Genomic DNA, 18,216 nt, shown 5'->3' with positions numbered 1-18,216 from the left:
AAGAGACTGGCAGCTAACGTTAAAGGAAATCCCAAAGTTTTTTATAGGCATATAAATAGTAAAATGGTGGTAAAAGGAGGAGTGGGGCTGATTAGGGACCAGAAAGGGGATTTATACATGGAGGCAGAGGGCATAGCTGAGGTATTAAATGAATACTTTGTATCTGTCTTACCAAGGATGAAGATGCAACACAATGTTGAAAGAGGAGATAAGTCAGACACTAGAGGGGTTTAAAATTAATAAAGAGGAAGTATTAGATAGGCTGTCTGTACTTAAAGTGGATAAAGTACCAGGACCAGATGAAATGCGTCCAAGGATACTGAGGGAAGTGAGGGTGGAAATCGAGAGGCACTGGCCATAATTTTCCAGTCCTCCTTAGCCTTGGTGGTGCCAGAGGACTGGAGAATTGCAAACATTACACCCTTGTTCAAAAAAGGTGGAAAGATAGGCCCAGCAACTACAGGCCAGTCAGTTTAACTTTGGTGGTGGGGAAACTACTAGAAAAAATAATTCGGGACAAAATTAATAGTCACATGGACAAATGCAAATTAATTAAGGAAAGCCAGCATGGATTTCTTAAGGGAAAATCATGTTTAACTAACTTGCTGGAGTTTTTTGATGAGGTAACCAAGAGGGTTGATGAGGGCAATGCTGTTGATGTGGTGTATATGGACTTTCAAAAGACGTTTGATACAGTGTCACACAACAGACTTGTGAGCAAACTTGTAGCTCATGGAATAAAAGGGACGATAACAACATGGATACGGAATTGGCTGAGTGACAGGAAACAAAGGAATGTTTAATGGATGTTTTTCGGGCTAGAGGAAGGTTTCTCATGGAGTTCCCTAGGGTTCAGTGTTGGGACCCTTGCTTTTCCTGATAAATATATTAATGACCTAGACCTTGGTGTAAAGGGCACAATTTCAAATTTGCAGATGATACGAAACTTGGAAGCATTGTGAACTATGAGGAGGATAGTGTAGAACTTCAAAAGGCCATAGACAAGTTGGTGGAATGGGCAGACAGATGGCAGATGATGTTCAATGCAGAGAAACGTGAAGTGATTCATTTTGGTCGGAAGAACATGGAGAGACAATATAAAATAAAGGGTACAATTCTAAAGGGGGTGCAGGAGCAGAGGGACCTGGGTGTATATGTGCATAAGTCATTGAAGGTGGCAGGACAGGTTGAGAGAGTGGTTAATAAAGTATACAGTATCCTGGGCTTTATTAATAGGGGCATAGAGTACAAGAGTAAGGAAGTTATGTTGAACTTGTATAAGACACTAGTTCAGCCTCAGCTGGAGTATTGCATCCAGTTCTGGGCGCCGCACTTTAGGAAAGACATGAGGTCATTGGAGAGAGTACAGGAAAGATTCACGGGAATGGTTCCAGGGATGAGGAATTTCAGTTATGAAGATAGATTGGAGAAGTTAGGACTGTTTTTCTTGGAGAAGAGAAGGCTGAGAGGTGATTTGATAGAGGTATTCAAAATCATCAGGGGTCTGGACAGAGTAGATAGAGAGAAACTGTTCCCACTCGTGAAAGGATCGAGAACGAGAGGGCACAGATTTAAAGTATTTGGTAAAAGAAGCAAAAGTGACATGAGGAAAAACTTTTTCACGCAGCGAGTGGTTAAGGTCTGGAATGTGCTGCCTGAGAGTGTGTTGGAGGCAGGTTCAAATGAAACATTCAAAAGGGAATTAGACAGTGATATGAAAAGGAAGAATGTGCAGGGTTACAGGGAGAAGGCAGGGGAATGGAACTGAGGGAATTGCTCTTTCAGAGAGCCGGTGTGGACACGATGGGCCAAATGGCCTCCTTCTGCACTGTAACAATTCTGTGATTCTCTTCGTCTAAGTCATGAATATAGATTGCAAACAGCTGAGGCCCCAGCGCTGATCCGTGCGGCACTCCACTAGTTACAGCCTGACAACTTGAAAATGCCCAGTTTATCCCTACTGTTTGCTTCCTGTCCACTAATCAATTCTCTATCCATGCTAATATATTACCCCGAACTAATGTCATTTAGGGAAGGAAATCTGCTGTCCTTCCCTGGTCTGGCCTACATGTGACCCCAGACCCACAACAATGTGGTTAACTCTTACATGCCCTCTGAAATGGCCTAACAAGTCACTCAGTTGTATCTAACCGCTACGAAGTCAATAAAAAGGAATGAAACCAGACGGACCACCCGGCATCGACCTAGGCACCGGAAACGACAATGGCAAACCCAGCCCTGTCGACCCTGCAAAGTCCTCCTTACTAACATCCGGGGGCTTGTGCCAAAGTTGGGAGAGCTGTCCCACAGACTAGTCAAGCAACAGCCTGGCAGAGTCATACTCACGGAATCATACCTTACAGACAATGTCCCAGACACTGCCATCACCATCCCCGGGTACGTCCTGTCCCACTGGCAGGACACACCCAGCAGAGGTGGTGGCACAGTGGTCTACAGTAGGGAGGGAGTTGCCCTGGGAGTCCTCAACATCGACTCTGGACCCCATGAAGTCTTTTGGCATCAGGTCAAACATGGGCAAGGAAACCTCCTGCTGATTACCACCTACTGCCCTCCCTCAGCTGATGAGTCAGTACTCCTCCATGTTGAACAACACTTGGAAGAAGCACTGAGGGTGGCGAGGGCAGAGAATGTACTCTGGGTGGGGAACTTCAATGTCCATCACCAAGAGTGGCTCGGTAGCACCACTACTGACCGAGCTGGCCGAGTCCTAAAGGACATAGATGTTAGACTGGGTCTGCAGCAGGTGGTGAGGGAACCAACAAGAGGGAAAAACATACTTGACCTTGTTCTCACCAATCTGCCTGCCGCAGATGCTTCTGTCCATGACAATATTGTTAGGAGTGACCACCGCACAGTCCTTGTGGAGACAAAGTCCCGCCTTCACATTGAGGATACCATCCATCATGTTGTGTGGCACTATCACCGTGCTAAATGCGATAGATTTTGAACAGATCTAGCAATGCAAAACTGGGCATCCATGAGGCGCTGTGGGCCATCAGCAGCAGCAGAATTGTACTCAACCACAATCTGTAACCTCATGGCCCGGCATATCCCCCACTCTACCATTACCATCAAACCAGGAGACCAACCCTGGTTCAATGAAAAGTGCAGGAGGGCATGCTCAAAATGAGGTGTCAACCTGGTGAAGCTACAACCCAGGACTACTTGCGTGTCAAACTGCGTAAGCAGCATGCAATAGACAGAGCTAAGCGATCCCATAACCAACGGATCAGATCTAAGCTCTGCAGTCCAGCCACATCCAGTCGTGAATGGTGGTGGACAATTGAACAACTAACTGGAGGAGGTGGCTCCACAAATATCCCCATCCTCAATGATGGGGGAGCCCAGCACATCAGTGCGAAAGATAAGATTGTTGCATTTACAACAATCTTCAGCCAGAAGTGCCGAGTTGACGATCCATCTCGGCCTCCTCCTGAAGTCCCCAGCATCACAGATGCCAGACTTCAGCCAATTCGATTCACTTCGCGTGATATCAAGAAACGACTGAAGGCACTGGATACTGCAAAGGTTATGGGCCCTGACAATATTCCGGGAATAGTACTGAAGACCTGTGCTCCAGAACTTGCCGCGCCACTAACCAAGCTGTTCCAGTACAGCTACAACACTGGCATCTACCCTGCAATGTGGAAAATTACCCAGGTATGTCCTGTACACAAAAAGCAGGACAAATCCAACCCGGCCAATTACTGCCCCATCAGTATACTCTCAATCATCAGTAAAGTGATGGAAGGTGTCATCAACAGTGCCATCAAGCAGCACTTGCTTAGCAATAACCTGCTCAGTGACGTTCAGTTTGGGTTCCGCCAGGGCCACTCAGCTCCTGACCTCATTACAGCTTTGGTTCAAACATGGACAAAAGAGCTGAACTCAAGAGGTGAGGTGAGAGTGACTTCCCTTGACATCAAGGCAGCATTTGACCGAATATGGTGTCAAGGAGCCCTAGCAAAACTGAAGTCAATGGGAATCGGGGGGAAAACTCTCTGCTGGTTGGAGTCATACCTAGCGCAAAGGAAGATGGTTGTGGTTGTTGGAGGTCAAGCATCTCAACTCCAGAACATCACTGCAGGAGTTCCTCAGGGTAGTGTCCTCGGCCCAACCATCTTCAGCTGCTTCATCAATGACCTTCCCTCTATCATAAGGTCAGAAGTGGGGATGTTCGCTGATGATTGCACAATGTGCAGCACCATTCGTGACTCCTCAGATACTGAAGCAGTCCGTGTAGAAATACAGCAAGACCTGGACAATATCCAGGCTTGGGCTGATAAATGGCAAGTAACATTTGCGCCACACAAGTGCCAGGCAATGACCATCTCAAACAAGAGAGAATCTAACCATCTCCCCTTGACATTCAATGGCATTACTGTCGCTGAATCCCCCACTATCAACATCCTAGGGGCTGCCATTGACCAGAAACTGAACTGGAGTAGCCATATTAATACCGTGGCTACAAGAGCAGATCAGAGGCTAGGAATCCTGAGGCGAGTAACTCACCTCCCGATTCCCCAAAGCCTGTCCACCATCTACAAGGCACAAGTCAGGAGTGTGATGGAATACTCTCCACTTGCCTGGATGGTTGCAGCCCCAACAACACTCCAGAAGCTGGACACCATTCAGTACAAAGCAGCCCGCTTGATTGGCACCCCATCCACAAACATTCACTCCCTCCACCACCGACGCTCAATGGCAGCAGTGTGTACCATCTACAAGATGCACTGTAGCAACACACCAAGGCTCCTCAGACAGCACCTTCCAAACCCACGACTTCTACCACCTAGAAGGACAAAGGCAGCAGATGCATGGGAACATCACAACCTGCAAGTTCCCCTCCAAGTCACACACCATCCAGACTTGGAACTATATCGCCGTTCCTTCACTGTCGCTGGGTCAAAATCCTGGAACTCCCTTCCTAACAGCACTGTGGGTGTACCTACCCCACATGGACTGCAGCGGTTCAAGAAGGCATCTCACCACCACCTTCTCAAGGGCAATTCGGGATGGGCAATAAATGCTGGCCTGGCCAGTGATGCCCAAATCCCCATAAATGAATTTTTAAAAAGCTCCATGAGCCCTTATCTTTTTTTTAATTCATTCATGGGATGTGGGCATCGCTGGCCAGGCCAGCATTTATTGCCCATCCTGAATTGCCCTTGAGAAGGTGGTGGTGAGATGCCTTCTTGAACCGCTGCAGTCCATGTGGGGTAGGTACACCCACAGTGCTGTTAGGAAGGGAGTTCCAGGATTTTGACCCAGCGACAGTGAAGGAACGGCGATATAGTTCCAAGTCTGGATGGTGTGTGACTTGGAGGGGAACTTGCAGGTGGTGGTGTCCCCATGTATCTGCTGGCCTTGTCCTTCTTGGTGGTAGAGGTCGTGGGTTTGGAAGGTGCTATCTAAGGAGCCTTGGTGAGTTGCTGCAGTGCATCTTGTAGATGGTACACACTGCTGCCACTGTGTATCGATGAAGGAGGGAGTAAATGGCACCCATCCACAAACAATCAAGTGGGCTGCTTTGTCCTGGATGGTGTCGAGCTTCTTGAGTGTTGTTGGAGCTGCACTCATCCAAGCAAGTGGAGAGTATTCCATCACACTCCTGACTTGTGCCTTGTAGATGGTGGACAGGCTTTGGGGAGTCAGGAGGTGAATTACTTGTCACAGAATTCCCAGCCCTGACCTGCTCTTGTAGTCACAGTATTTATATGGCTGGTCCAGTTCAGTTTCTGGTCAATGGTAACCCCCAGGATGTTGATAGTGGGGGATTCAGCAATGGTAATGCCATTGAACATCAAGGGGAGATGGTTAGATTCTCTCTTGTTGGAGACGGTCATTGCCCCGCCACTTGTGTGGCGCGAATATTACTTGCCACTTATCATCCCAAGCCTTGATGTTGTCCAGGTCTTGCTGCATAGAGACATGGGTCTATTCAGTATATGAGGCATCACGAATGGTGCTGAACATTGTGCAATCATCAGCGAAGATCCCCACTTCTGACCTTATGATAGAGGGAAGGTCATTGATGAAGCTGCTGAAGATGGTTGGGCCTCGGACACTACCCTGAGGAACTCCTGCATTGATGTCCTGGGACTGAGAAGATTGGCGTCCAACAACCACAATCATCTTCCTTTGCGCTAGGTATGACTCCAACCAGCAGAGAGTTTCCCCCCGATTCCTATTGATTCCAGTTTTGCTAGGGCTCCTTGATGCCATACTTGGTCAAATGCTGCTTTGATGTCAAGGGCAGTCACTCTCACGTCACCTCTGGAGTTCAGCTCTTCTGTCGATGTTTAGACCAAGGTTGTAATGAGGTCAGGAGCTGAGTGGCCCTGATGGAACCAATGCCGAGTGTCAGTGAGCAGATTATTGCTGAGCAAATGCCGCTTGATCGCACTGTCGATGACCCCTTCCATCCCTTTGCTGATGATCGAGAGTAGAGTGCTAGGGTGATAATTGGCCGGGTTGGACTTGTCCTGCTTTTTGTGTGTGGGAGGTACCTGGGCAATTTTCCACATTGCCGGGTAGATGCCAGTGTTGTAGCTGTACTGGAACAGCTTGGCTAGGGGCGTGGCAAGTTCCAGAGCACAGGTCTTCAGTACTATTGGTGGAATGTTCTCAGGGCCCATAGCTTTTGCAGTATCCAGTGGCTTCAGTTGTTTATTGATATCACATAGATTGAATCAAATTGGCTGAAGACTGGCATCTGTGATGCTGGGGGCTTCAGAAGGAGGACGAGATGGATCATCAACTCGGCACTTCTGGCTGAAGATTGTTGCAAATGCCTCAGCCTTATCTTTTGCACTGATGTGCTGGGCTCCCCCATCGTTGAGGATGGGGATATTTGTGGAACCTCGTCCTCCTGTTGTTTAATTGTCCACCACCATTCACGGCTGGATGTGGCAGGACTGCAGAGCTTAGATCTGATCCATTGATTGTGGGATCGCTTAGCTCTGTCTGTTGCGTGACACCCTTTTCTATGACACCTCTTCGAATGCCTTTTGGAAATCCAGGTAGACTACATCTACTGGTTCCCCTTTATCTACCTTATTAGTTACACCCTCAAAAATCGCTAATAAATTTGTCGAACGCAAGTCCCGCTCCTCTATACAGGTGAACATTGCAGCTACAAATCTGACCAAAAAATTCATGATATAATTATGGGCTATTGTGCAGATTGACTGTTGGATGAGTGTGAGAGAGACATGGGCAGTGTGAGCAGGAAAAATGTGTGTGTGTGTCTGTGTGGGTGTCTGTCTGTGAGTGGGTCTGTGTGGGTGTGTCTGTCTGTGTGGGTGTGTGTCTGGGTGTGTGTGTAGGTGTGTGTGTGTCTTTGTGGGCGTGTGTGTAGGGGTGTCTGTGTGTGTAGGTGTGTGTCTGGGTGTGTGTGTAGGTGTGTGTGTGTCTTTGTGGGCGTGTGTGTAGGGGTGTCTGTGTGTGTAGGTGTGTGTGTTTGGGTGTGTGTGAGTGTGTGTGGACACTGGTTAAGTTCACTCGTTGCTGTTGAATTGCTTTCCTGTTCTATTTTCTTTCATTAGTCTAAACACAGACATCAGTTTAACAACAACAGAATCAGATCTTTGCCTTTAACCAGTTCATGTTACATAATCCATTGTGAATACTCAGTCAAATCCTACAACACAGTTCCAGTATGATTATATGATTTTTTCTTATTGAGTTCCTGATTCACTATAAGAACTTGGGTATCATGCTTCACAATTCCAGCATGATTACAGCAAACAGTGGTTTACTCAAAACACATACCAATTCTACCTTTGACTTCTTCATTCCATGCATACTGACACTAAAAAAAAATACATCAAAAGGCACAAAATGCAAACTTCAGATTACATGGAGCCAAGAATATACACTTAGATTCATCTCAATCTCTCCCAGTGATTCAGTTACCATGGTTATATGGTCCACTTAAGCTCTTCAGTCACTTCATTACTATAAACAGCAACCAAACAACACGTCCCAGACCCTCGACATGAATGCATGACCTTCCCATTCCTTCAGCCCCTCAAGCTTGCCTTAAGCCTGCTTCACAAAGCATCCCTATTCAGCAGAACTGGAAGTTTTTAAAAACTCATTGTGTGCGTATCCCACAAACAGCACAAGACATTGAGATACATGGGTAAGTGTGAGCCCACATTCCCACAGTAGACACTATCTCTGTCCTGCTGACTTGATGCACGCAGCATAGCTGCTGAAATTGTCCTTCGCTTTGTGGCTCAGTGAATTGCAGTTCAGTAGCATCCTCAGACACAGATTAAAACTCTCCTCCTTGTTCCTTTGTAAAGGAAATGTTTAGGTGATGATCTTCTTTCTTTGCAGAATTGGTTGAAGACCTATGGATACTTTCTGCCGGATGATATCCGTACATCAGCCATGCGTTCCGCACATTCTATGCAAGCTGCCATTGCAGCAATGCAGCGTTTCTACAGGATCCCAGTAACTGGAGTGCTGGACGAGACCACTGTGCAGTAAGTCGTGACAGATTTCCTACCTAGTTAGCCCAGAATGGGTGATTTGGACAACTGTTCCGTGTTCAGTTACAAAGCAGGAAGCATTAACCCAACATACCGGACAATTGTGCAAGCCCTCCATTGAGTTTGTGGCCTCTCACTCGCACGCTATATGGAGAAACAGACTGCCTCCATCCCACTCTCTGGCATTCTCCAGGAATATTTACTGGGAATTAGTCTTACGGTAAAACGGGATCTTTAGATGGGAATGCAGAAGACTGCTATCTCACGTACATAGTTACAATATGGGAACAGGCTATTTGGCCCAACCTGTCCATGCTGTCATTTACCCTTCATGTGCTAGGCAAATGTGATTAGAATTATCATGTAGACTTTTATATTCTATATCAATGGGCTGAAGGACCTCCTTCTGTGCTGTAAATGTTAATGAATTTTTGATCTGAAAAAGCAGTTGTAACAAACGTGAACACGATATTCTTGGTTGGAAAATTTTCAGAAGTGATAAATAGAGAAGAATGGAGGTAAGGTGACAATGTTGGAGAAGGATTCTGTTGCAACTTCAGAAAGCAAAGATGCTCTCTGGATAGAGCTGCATTAATACATAGTACACATAGATAGAGGTAACAAAGTGTACAATTCTGGGTGTGAATTAAAGGCCAAACATTGGAGATGTGGCCGAGGAGCTGGTCTACAGGCAGTTCAAGAGATGCAAAAAAACACAGGGTAAGAATACTTAAACTATCCTGAGAGAGACTGGGATAAAAGTAATGCAGTTTTCCACATTCACCCAGGACTGTTCCTCACTCAGTCTGTTTCTAGTCCCAATGGCTGATGAAGCATTGCTTGATTTAATTCTGGGAAATGAAGTGAAGCAATAACTAAAACCAGGATAAAAGTTGGGAAATTGAGACCACCGGGTAGTTAGGTAGAGAAAAGGACAAAGAGTCAAAGCTGAAGAGACTGGACTAGAAAAAGACAAAGTTCATCAAGATGAAGAGATCATGTTCAAATCAGCAAAATTTAAAATTAGCAAGTGCTGAATTACCAATAGATAAAATAGTGTAGGTCATAAAATCTCACAGCACAGAAGGAGGCCATTCATGTCTATGCTAGCCCTTTGAAAGAGCTATCCAATTAGTCCCACCCCCCTGCTCTTTCCTCATAGCCCTGCAAATTTCTCCAATTCCCTTTTGAAAGTTGTTATTGATAATCTGACTGGCAGGAAGGGACAGAGCTTACAAACCTAAGAGTGCATCAGCATCTAAGGCTAGAGGTTGTGAAAATAATAAAAAGACAGAATTAAAGGCACTCTGTATGCATGCAGCATTCACAACAATGGCGATGAATTGACAGCACAAATAGAAGCTAAAAAGCGAAAAGAAATTAAAACAGCTAGTCTAATGATGGCCATGAAACCATTGTCATAAAAACCCATCTGGTTCACTAATGTCCTTAAGGGAAGGAAATCTGCTGTCCTTACCTGGTCTGGCCTATATGTGACTCCAGACCCACAGCAATGTGGTTGATTCTTAAAATGCCCTCTGAAATGGCCTCACAAGCCACTCAGATCAGGGGCAATTAGGGATGGGCAATAAATGCTGGCCTAGCCAGTGACACCCACATCCCACAAACAAATATAAAAAAAAAGTTATGATCTAATTGCCATTACAGAGAGATGGCTGCAGGGTGACCAAGGCTGGGAACTGAATGTTCAAGGGTATTCAACATTGGGAAGGACAGGCAAAAAGGAAAAGGAGGTGGGATAGTGCTGTTAAGTATGAGATCAGTATGTTAGTGAGAGAGGATCTTAGACTGAAGAATCAGGATGTAGAATCAGTTTGGGTGGAGCTAAGAAACAGCAAACATTGGTAGGAGTTGTTTCTAGGCCACCAAACAGTAGTGGTAATATAGGGCACGGTATAAATCAGGAAATTACAGGTGCATGTAACAAGGGTAATACAATAATCATGGGGAGCCAAATCTTCATATAGACTGGGTAAAACTAATTAGCAGTAATGCTGTGGAGGATGAATTTCTGGAATATATGAGATGGTTTTCTTGAATAGTATGTTGAGGAACCAACTAGAGAACGGACTGTTTTAGATCTGGTATTGTGCAATGAGAAAGGGCTAATTAATAATATTGATGTAAAGGAGCTTCTAGGGAAATGTGACCATAATATGACAGAATTTTACATTGTTTGAAAGTAATGTAGTTCAATCTGAAATTAGGGTCTTCAATCGGAACAAAGGAAACTACGAAGGCATGAGGGTAAAGTTGGCTGTGGTAGATTGGGAAACTACATTAAAAGGTATGGTGGTAGACAGGCAATGGCTAGCATTTAAAGAATTAATACGTGGTTTACAACAAATATGCATTCCTTTTGAGGCAGAAAAATCCAACAGGAAAGGTGATCCAACCATGACTTAGAAGAGAAGTTAAAGATTGGATTAGATCAAAGGAAGAGGCTTATAAAGTTGCCAAAAAGGTAGTAACCCTGAGGATTGGGAGCATTTTAGAATTCAGCAGAGGACCAAGAAATTGATAAAGAAAGATAAAATAGAATACGAAAAATGAGCGAGAGGCATAAAAATGAACTGTAAAAGCTTCTATAGGTATGTAAAAAGGAAAAGATTAGCAAAGACAAATGTGGACCCATTACAGGAAGAGACAGGAAAATTTAATGGGGAATAAGGAAATGGCAGAGAAGCTAAACAAATACTTTGTGTCTCTCTTCATGGAGGAAGATACAAAAAACCTCCCAGTATTACTAGAGAACCAAGGCACTAGCGAGAATGAGGAACTGAAAGGAATTAGTATTAGTAAAAAAGTAGTACTGGAGAGGTTAATGGGACTGAAAGTTGATAAATCCCCTGGACCCGATGATCTACATCCCAGAGTGTTGAAGGAGGTGACTGTAGAGATACTGGATGCATTGGTGATCATTGAAAATTCTATAGATTCTGGAATGATTCCTGCAGATTGGAAGATAGTAAATTAACCCCACTATTTAAGAAAGGAGGGAGAGAGAAAACAGGAAGCTACAGACCTATTAGTTGGGGAGATGGTGGCGTAGTGGTGATGTCACTGGACTAGTAATCCAGAGGCCCAGGCTAATGGCAGCTGGTGGAATTTAAATTCAATTAACTTTTAAAAAACTGGAATTTAATGGTGCCAGGAAACTATCATCGATTGTCGTAAAAAACCATCTGGTTCGCTAATGTCCTTTAGGGAAGGAAATCTACTGTCCTTACCTGGTCTGGCCCACATGTGACTCCAGACCCACAGCAATGTGGTTGATTCTTAAAATGCCCTCTGAAATGGCCCAGCAAGCCACTCAGTTCAAGGGCGATTAGGGGGCAACAAATGCTGGTGCTGTGAGTGACACCCACATCCCATGAAAGAATAAAAAAAAGCCTGACATCAGTGATAGGGAAAATGCTGGAATCAATTATAAAGGATATGATAACTGGACATTTAGAAAATAATGATAGGATTGGGCAGAGTCAACATGGATTTATGAAAGGGAAATCAACTTTGACAAACATGTTGGAGTTTTTTTGAGGATGTAACTAGCAGAATAAATGAGGGAAAATCAGTGGATGTGGTGTATTTGGATTTTCAGAAAGCTTTCGAAAAGTTCCCACACAGGAGGTTAGTAAACAAAATTCTAGCACATGTGATTGGGGGATAATATACTGGCATGGATTGACAGAAAACAGCAAGTAGGAATAAATGGGTCATTCTCAGGTTGGCAGGCTTTGACAAGTGGGGTACTGCAAGGATCTGTGCTTGGGCCACAGCTATTTACAATCTATATGAATGATTTTGTTGTGGGGACCAAATGTAATATTTCCAAGTTTGCTGATGACACAAAAGTAGCTGGACAGGCTAAGTGAATGGTCAAGGACATGACAGATGGAATATAATGTGGAAGAATGTGAAGTTATGCACTTTGGTAGGTAAAACAGAAATGCAGAGTATTTTTTAAATGGTGAGAGGTTGGAAAATGCTGATATACAGAGGGACCTGGGTGTCTTTGTTCATGAGTCACTAAAAGCTAACATGCAGGTACAGCAAGCAATTAGGAAGGTAAAAGGTCTGTTGGCCTTCATCGCAAGAGGTTTTGAGTACAGGGGTAAAGAAGTCTTGCTGCAATTGTATAGAGCCTTGGTGAGACCGCACCTTGAGTATTGTGTACAGTTTTGGTCTCTTTACCTCAGGAAAGATATACTTGCCATAGAGGGAGTGCAACGAAGGTTCACAAGACTAATCCCTGGGATGGCAGGGTTGTCTTATGAGGAGAGAATGAGGAGATTGGGCCTGAATTCTCTCGAGTTTTAGAAGAATGAGAGCTGAACTCACTGAAGTATATAAATTTCTTACAGGGATCGGCTGGGTAGATGCAGGAAGGATGTTTCCCCTGGCTGATGAGCCTAGAACCAGGGGACACAGTCTCAGAATAAGGGGCAGGCCATTTAGGACTGGGATGAGGAATTTCTTCACTCAGGATGGTGAAACTGTGGAATTCTCTACCCCGGAGGGCTGTGGAGTCTCACTCATTGAGTATGTTTAAGACAGAGATCAATAGATTTCTAGGTATTAAAGATATGAAGGGATATGGGGATCGTGCGGGAAAATGGGGTTGAGATAGAAGATCAGCCATGATCTAGTTGAATGGTGGAGCAGGCTCGAGGGGCCGAACGGCCTACTCCTCTTTCCTATGTTCTGTGCATCTGCTCCACCACCCTTTCAGGCAGCACATTCCAGATCACAACAACTCACTGTAAAAGAAAATTCTCCTCATATTCACCTCTGGTTCTTTTGTCAATTTCCTTAAATCTGTGTTCGATGGTTACTGACTCCTGCTACTGGAAACAGTTTCTCTTTATTTACTGTATAAAAACCCTTCATAATTAAATCTCCCCTTGATCTTCTCTGCTCTAAGGAGAACAATCCCAGCTTCTCAAGTCTCCACAGAAGTCCCTCATTCCTGGTACCATTCTAGTGAATCTCCTCTGCACCCTCTCTAAGGCCTTCACATCCTTCCTAAGATAATGCACAGAATCCTCCACTGAAACCTAACTACTATTTTTATCAAGGTTGAACCTAACTTCCTTACTTTAATACGCTGTGCCTCTCTTGAAGGATCCCACAGGTCTTTTTTAACAATCTTCTCAACTTGTCTGCCATCTTCAATGACCTGTGTACATATACCCCCAGGTCTCTCTGTTCATGGACCCCCTCTAAAATAGTAGCATTAATTTATATTGCCTCTCCTCATCTTCCGACCAAAATGAATCACTTCACACTTTTATGCATTAAATTTCATCTGCCATGTGTCTGCCCATTTCACCAGGCAATGTCCTTCTGAAGTCTGTTACTATCCTCCTCAGTATTTTGTGTCATCTGTATGATGCCCTGTATAGTCAAGTCCAGGTGATTAATGTATATCAGAAAGAGCAGTGCTCCTAACATGACCCCTGGGGGACACCACTGTACACTTCCCACCAGCTTGGAAAAAGAACCATTCACCACTACTCTCTGCTTTCTGTCCCTTAGCCAATGTTATCTCCACACTGACACTGGTCCTTTAATTCCATGATTTTAATTTTGAAAACGAGTCTGTGATGTGCCGCTTTGTCAGATGCTTTTTGAAAGTGCATTTACAGGCCAACTGCACCATCCTCATCAACCTGCTCTGAAAATTCATTAAAGAACTCAATCAAGTTGTGAGATCACTTTTATTTCCCACCTGGGGGGAGGGTCAGTGCAGGGGCTGTGGGGGGGGGGGCGGGTCAGTTTGGTGGGTGGGGGGTCAGGGTGGGAGGGGGGGTCAGTGGGGGGGGTAAGTGTGGGGGTGGGGGGGTCAGTGTGGGGGGGGTTCAGTGGGGTGGGTAAGTGTGGGGGTGGGGGGGGGTCAGTGGGAGGTGAAGGGGTCACTGTGGGGGAGTCAGTATGGGGAGTGGTAAGTGTTGGGGTGAGGGGTCAGTGTGGGGGGGGTCAGTAGGGGGGTAAGAGTGGGGGTGGGGGAATCAGTGTGGGGGGGATTCAGCGAGGTGGGTAAGTGTGGGGGTGGGGGGGTCAGTGTGGGGAGTGGTAAGTGTTTGGGGTGAGGGGTCAGTGTGGGGGGGTCAGTGGGGGGGTAAGTGTGGGGGTGGGGGGGTCAGTGTGCGGGTGGGGGGGTCAGAGTGGGGGGGATTCAGTTGGGTGGGTGTGTAGAGGTGGGGGGGGTCAGTGGGGGGGTAAGTGTGGGGGTGGGGGGGTTAGTGTGGGGGGGATCAGTGTGGGGTAAGCCAGTGGGTGGGGGGGGTAAGTGTGGGGGTAGGGGGGATCAGTGTGGGGGTGGGGGTGGGGGGGTCAGTGTGCAGGTGAGGGGGTCAGTGTGGGGGTGGGGGGGTCAGTGTGCAGGTGGGGGGTCAGTGTGGGGGGATAGTGGGGGGTCTGTGTGGGGGGGGGTCAGTGTGGGGAGGGGTCAGTGTGGGGGGGGATCAGTGGGGGGGTGGGGGGTCAGTATGGGGGGGGTCAGTGGGGGAGTGGGGGGGTCAGTATGGGGTGGGGTCAGTGTGGGGGGGGATCAGTGGTGGGGTGGGGGGGGGGGGGGGGTCAGTGTGGGGGGTGGTCATTTTGGGAGGATGAGTGCGGGATTCACAGGCCGGCCTCCTGCATCCAACCTGGACACTGGACAAAGCTTCCAGCAGGAAAACTCTGTTGCAGTTTGGAAAGCAAGTGACAGTGAGTGTCCATTCCTGGTAGATACTGGTTTAACAGGCGATTCTTTGTCTTTTTCATCCTTGCTTGTTGTTAGATGGATGAAGAAGCCGCGATGCGGAGTCGCTGATCAGCCCCGTGTCGCTCGCAGACAGAGGAGTAAACGCTATGCACTAACGGGGCAGAAGTGGAGACAGAAGCACATCACATACAGGTACTGTCAGTTACATACAGGTACTGTCCTACATACAGGTACTGTCAGTTACATACAGGTACTGTCCTACATACAGGTACTGTCAGTTACCTACAGGTACTGTCCTACATACAGGTACTGTCAGTTACATACAGGTACTGTCCTACATACAGGTACTGTCAGTTACATACAGGTACTGTCCTACATACAGGTACTGTCAGTTACATACAGGTACTGTCCTACATACAGGTACTGTCAGTTACATACAGGTACTGTCCTACATACAGGTACTGTCAGTTACATACAGGTACTGTCCTACATACAGGTACTGTCAGTTACATACAGGTACTGTCCTACATACAGGTACTGTCAGTTACCTACAGGTACTGTCCTACATACAGGTACTGTCAGTTACATACAGGTACTGTCCTACATACAGGTACTGTCAGTTACATACAGGTACTGTCCTACATACAGGTACTGTCAGTTACATACAGGTACTGTCCTACATACAGGTACTGTCCTACATACAGGTACTGTCAGTTACATACAGGTACTTTCCTACATACAGGTACTGTCAGTTACATACAGGGACTGTCCTACATACAGGTACTGTCAGTTACCTACAGGGACTGTCCTACATACAGGTACTGTCAGTTACATACAGGGACTGTCCTACATACAGGTACTGTCAGTTACATACAGGGACTGTCCTACATACAGGTACTGTCAGTTACATACAGGGACTGTCCTACATACAGGTACTGTCAGTTACATACAGGTACTGTCCTACATACAGGTACTGTCAGTTACATACAGGGACTGTCCTACATACAGGTACTGTCAGTTACCTACAGGTACTGTCCTACATACAGGTACTGTCAGTTACATACAGGTACTGTCCTACATACAGGTACTGTCAGTTACCTACAGGTACTGTCCTACATACAGGTACTGTCAGTTACATACAGGTACTGTCCTACATACAGGTACTGTCAGTTACCTACAGGTACTGTCCTACATACAGGTACTTTCCTACATACAGGTACTGTCCTACATACAGGTACTGTCAGTTACCTACAGGTACTGTCCTACATACAGGTACTGTCAGTTACCTACAGGTACTGTCCCTCATACAGGTACTTTCCTACATACAGGTACTGTCAGTTACATACAGGTACTGTCCTACATACAGGTACTGTCAGTTACCTACAGGTACTGTCAGTTACATACAGGTACTGTCCTACATACAGGTACTGTCAGTTACCTACAGGTACTGTCCTACACACAGGTACTGTCCTACACACAGGTACTGTCCAACACACAGGTATTGTCAGTTACCTACAGGTACTGTCCTACATACAGGTACTGTCAGTTACCTACAGGTACTGTCCTACATACAGGTACTGTCAGTTACCTACAGGTACTGTCCTACATACAGGTACTGTCAGTTACCTACAGGTACTGTCCTACATACAGGTACTGTCAGTTACCTACAGGTACTGTCCTACATACAGGTACTGTCAGTTGCATACAGATACTTTCCTACATAGAGGTACTGTCAGTTACATACAAGGACTGTCCTACATACAGGTACTGTCAGTTACATACAAGGACTGTCCTACATACAGGTACTGTCCAACACACAGGTACTGTCCAACACACAGGTACTGTCAGTTACCTACAGGTACTGTCAGTTACATACAGGTACAGTCAGTTACATGCAGGTACTTTCCTACATACAGGTACTGTCCTACATACAGGTACTGTCAGTTACCTACAGGTACTGTCCTACATACAGGCACTGTCAGTTACATACAGGTACTTTCCTACATACAGGTACTGTCAGTTACATACAGGTACTGTCAGTTACATACAGGTACTGTCCTACATACAGGTACTGTCAGTTACATACAGGTACTGTCAGTTACATACAGGTACTGTCCTACATACAGGTACTGTCAGTTACATACAGGTACTGTCCTACATACAGGTACTGTCAGTTGCATACAGGTACTTTCCTACATAGAGGTACTGTCAGTTACATACAAGGACTGTCCTACATACAGGTACTGTCCTACACACAGGTACTGTCCAACACACAGGTACTGTCAGTTACCTACAGGTACTGTCAGTTACATACAGGTACTGTCAGTTACATGCAGGTACTTTCCTACATACAGGTACTGTCCTACATACAGGTACTGTCAGTTACCTACAGGTACTGTCCTACATACAGGCACTGTCAGTTACATACAGGTACTTTCCTACATACAGGTACTGTCAGTTACATACAGGTACTGTCCTACATACAGGTACTGTCAGTTACATACAGGTACTGTCCTACATACAGGTACTGTCAGTTACATACAGGTACTGTCCTACATACAGGTACTGTCAGTTACATACAGGTACTGTCCTACATACAGGTACTGTCAGTTACATACAGGTACTGTCCTACATACAGGTACTGTCAGTTACATACAGGTACTGTCCTACATACAGGTACTGTCAGTTACCTACAGATACTGTCCTACATACAGGTACTGTCAGTTACATACAGGTACTGTCCTACATACAGGTACTGTCAGTTACATACAGGTACTGTCAGTTACATACAGGTACTGTCCTACATACAGGTACTGTCAGTTACCTACAGATACTGTCCTACATACAGGTACTGTCAGTTACATACAGGTACTGTCAGTTACATACAGGTACTGTCCTACATACAGGTACTGTCAGTTACCTACAGGTACTGTCCTACATACAGGTACTGTCAGTTACATACAG

The 18,216-nt window shown here is 45.7% G+C and overlaps 1 long non-coding RNA gene across 1 annotated transcript in view; it reads left to right on the top strand.

Moving 5' to 3' along the window:
• Window positions 1-15,438, top strand: part of LOC137378536 (uncharacterized) — a 102,013-nt gene extending 86,575 nt beyond the window's left edge. Inside the window, exons 2-3 of the long non-coding RNA XR_010976625.1 lie at window positions 8,368-8,516; window positions 15,328-15,438. This is a non-coding gene — a long non-coding RNA (uncharacterized lncRNA). The remainder of the gene's footprint in view (window positions 1-8,367; window positions 8,517-15,327) is intronic.
• The last annotated feature ends 2,778 nt before the right edge of the window (window positions 15,439-18,216 follow it).

This window comes from Heterodontus francisci, chromosome 16, assembly GCF_036365525.1.
Source record: "Heterodontus francisci isolate sHetFra1 chromosome 16, sHetFra1.hap1, whole genome shotgun sequence".
Lineage (NCBI taxonomy): Eukaryota > Metazoa > Chordata > Chondrichthyes > Heterodontiformes > Heterodontidae > Heterodontus > Heterodontus francisci.
Note: the sequence above shows the minus strand (reverse complement) of the source record. Positions and strands in the feature narration are given on the sequence as shown.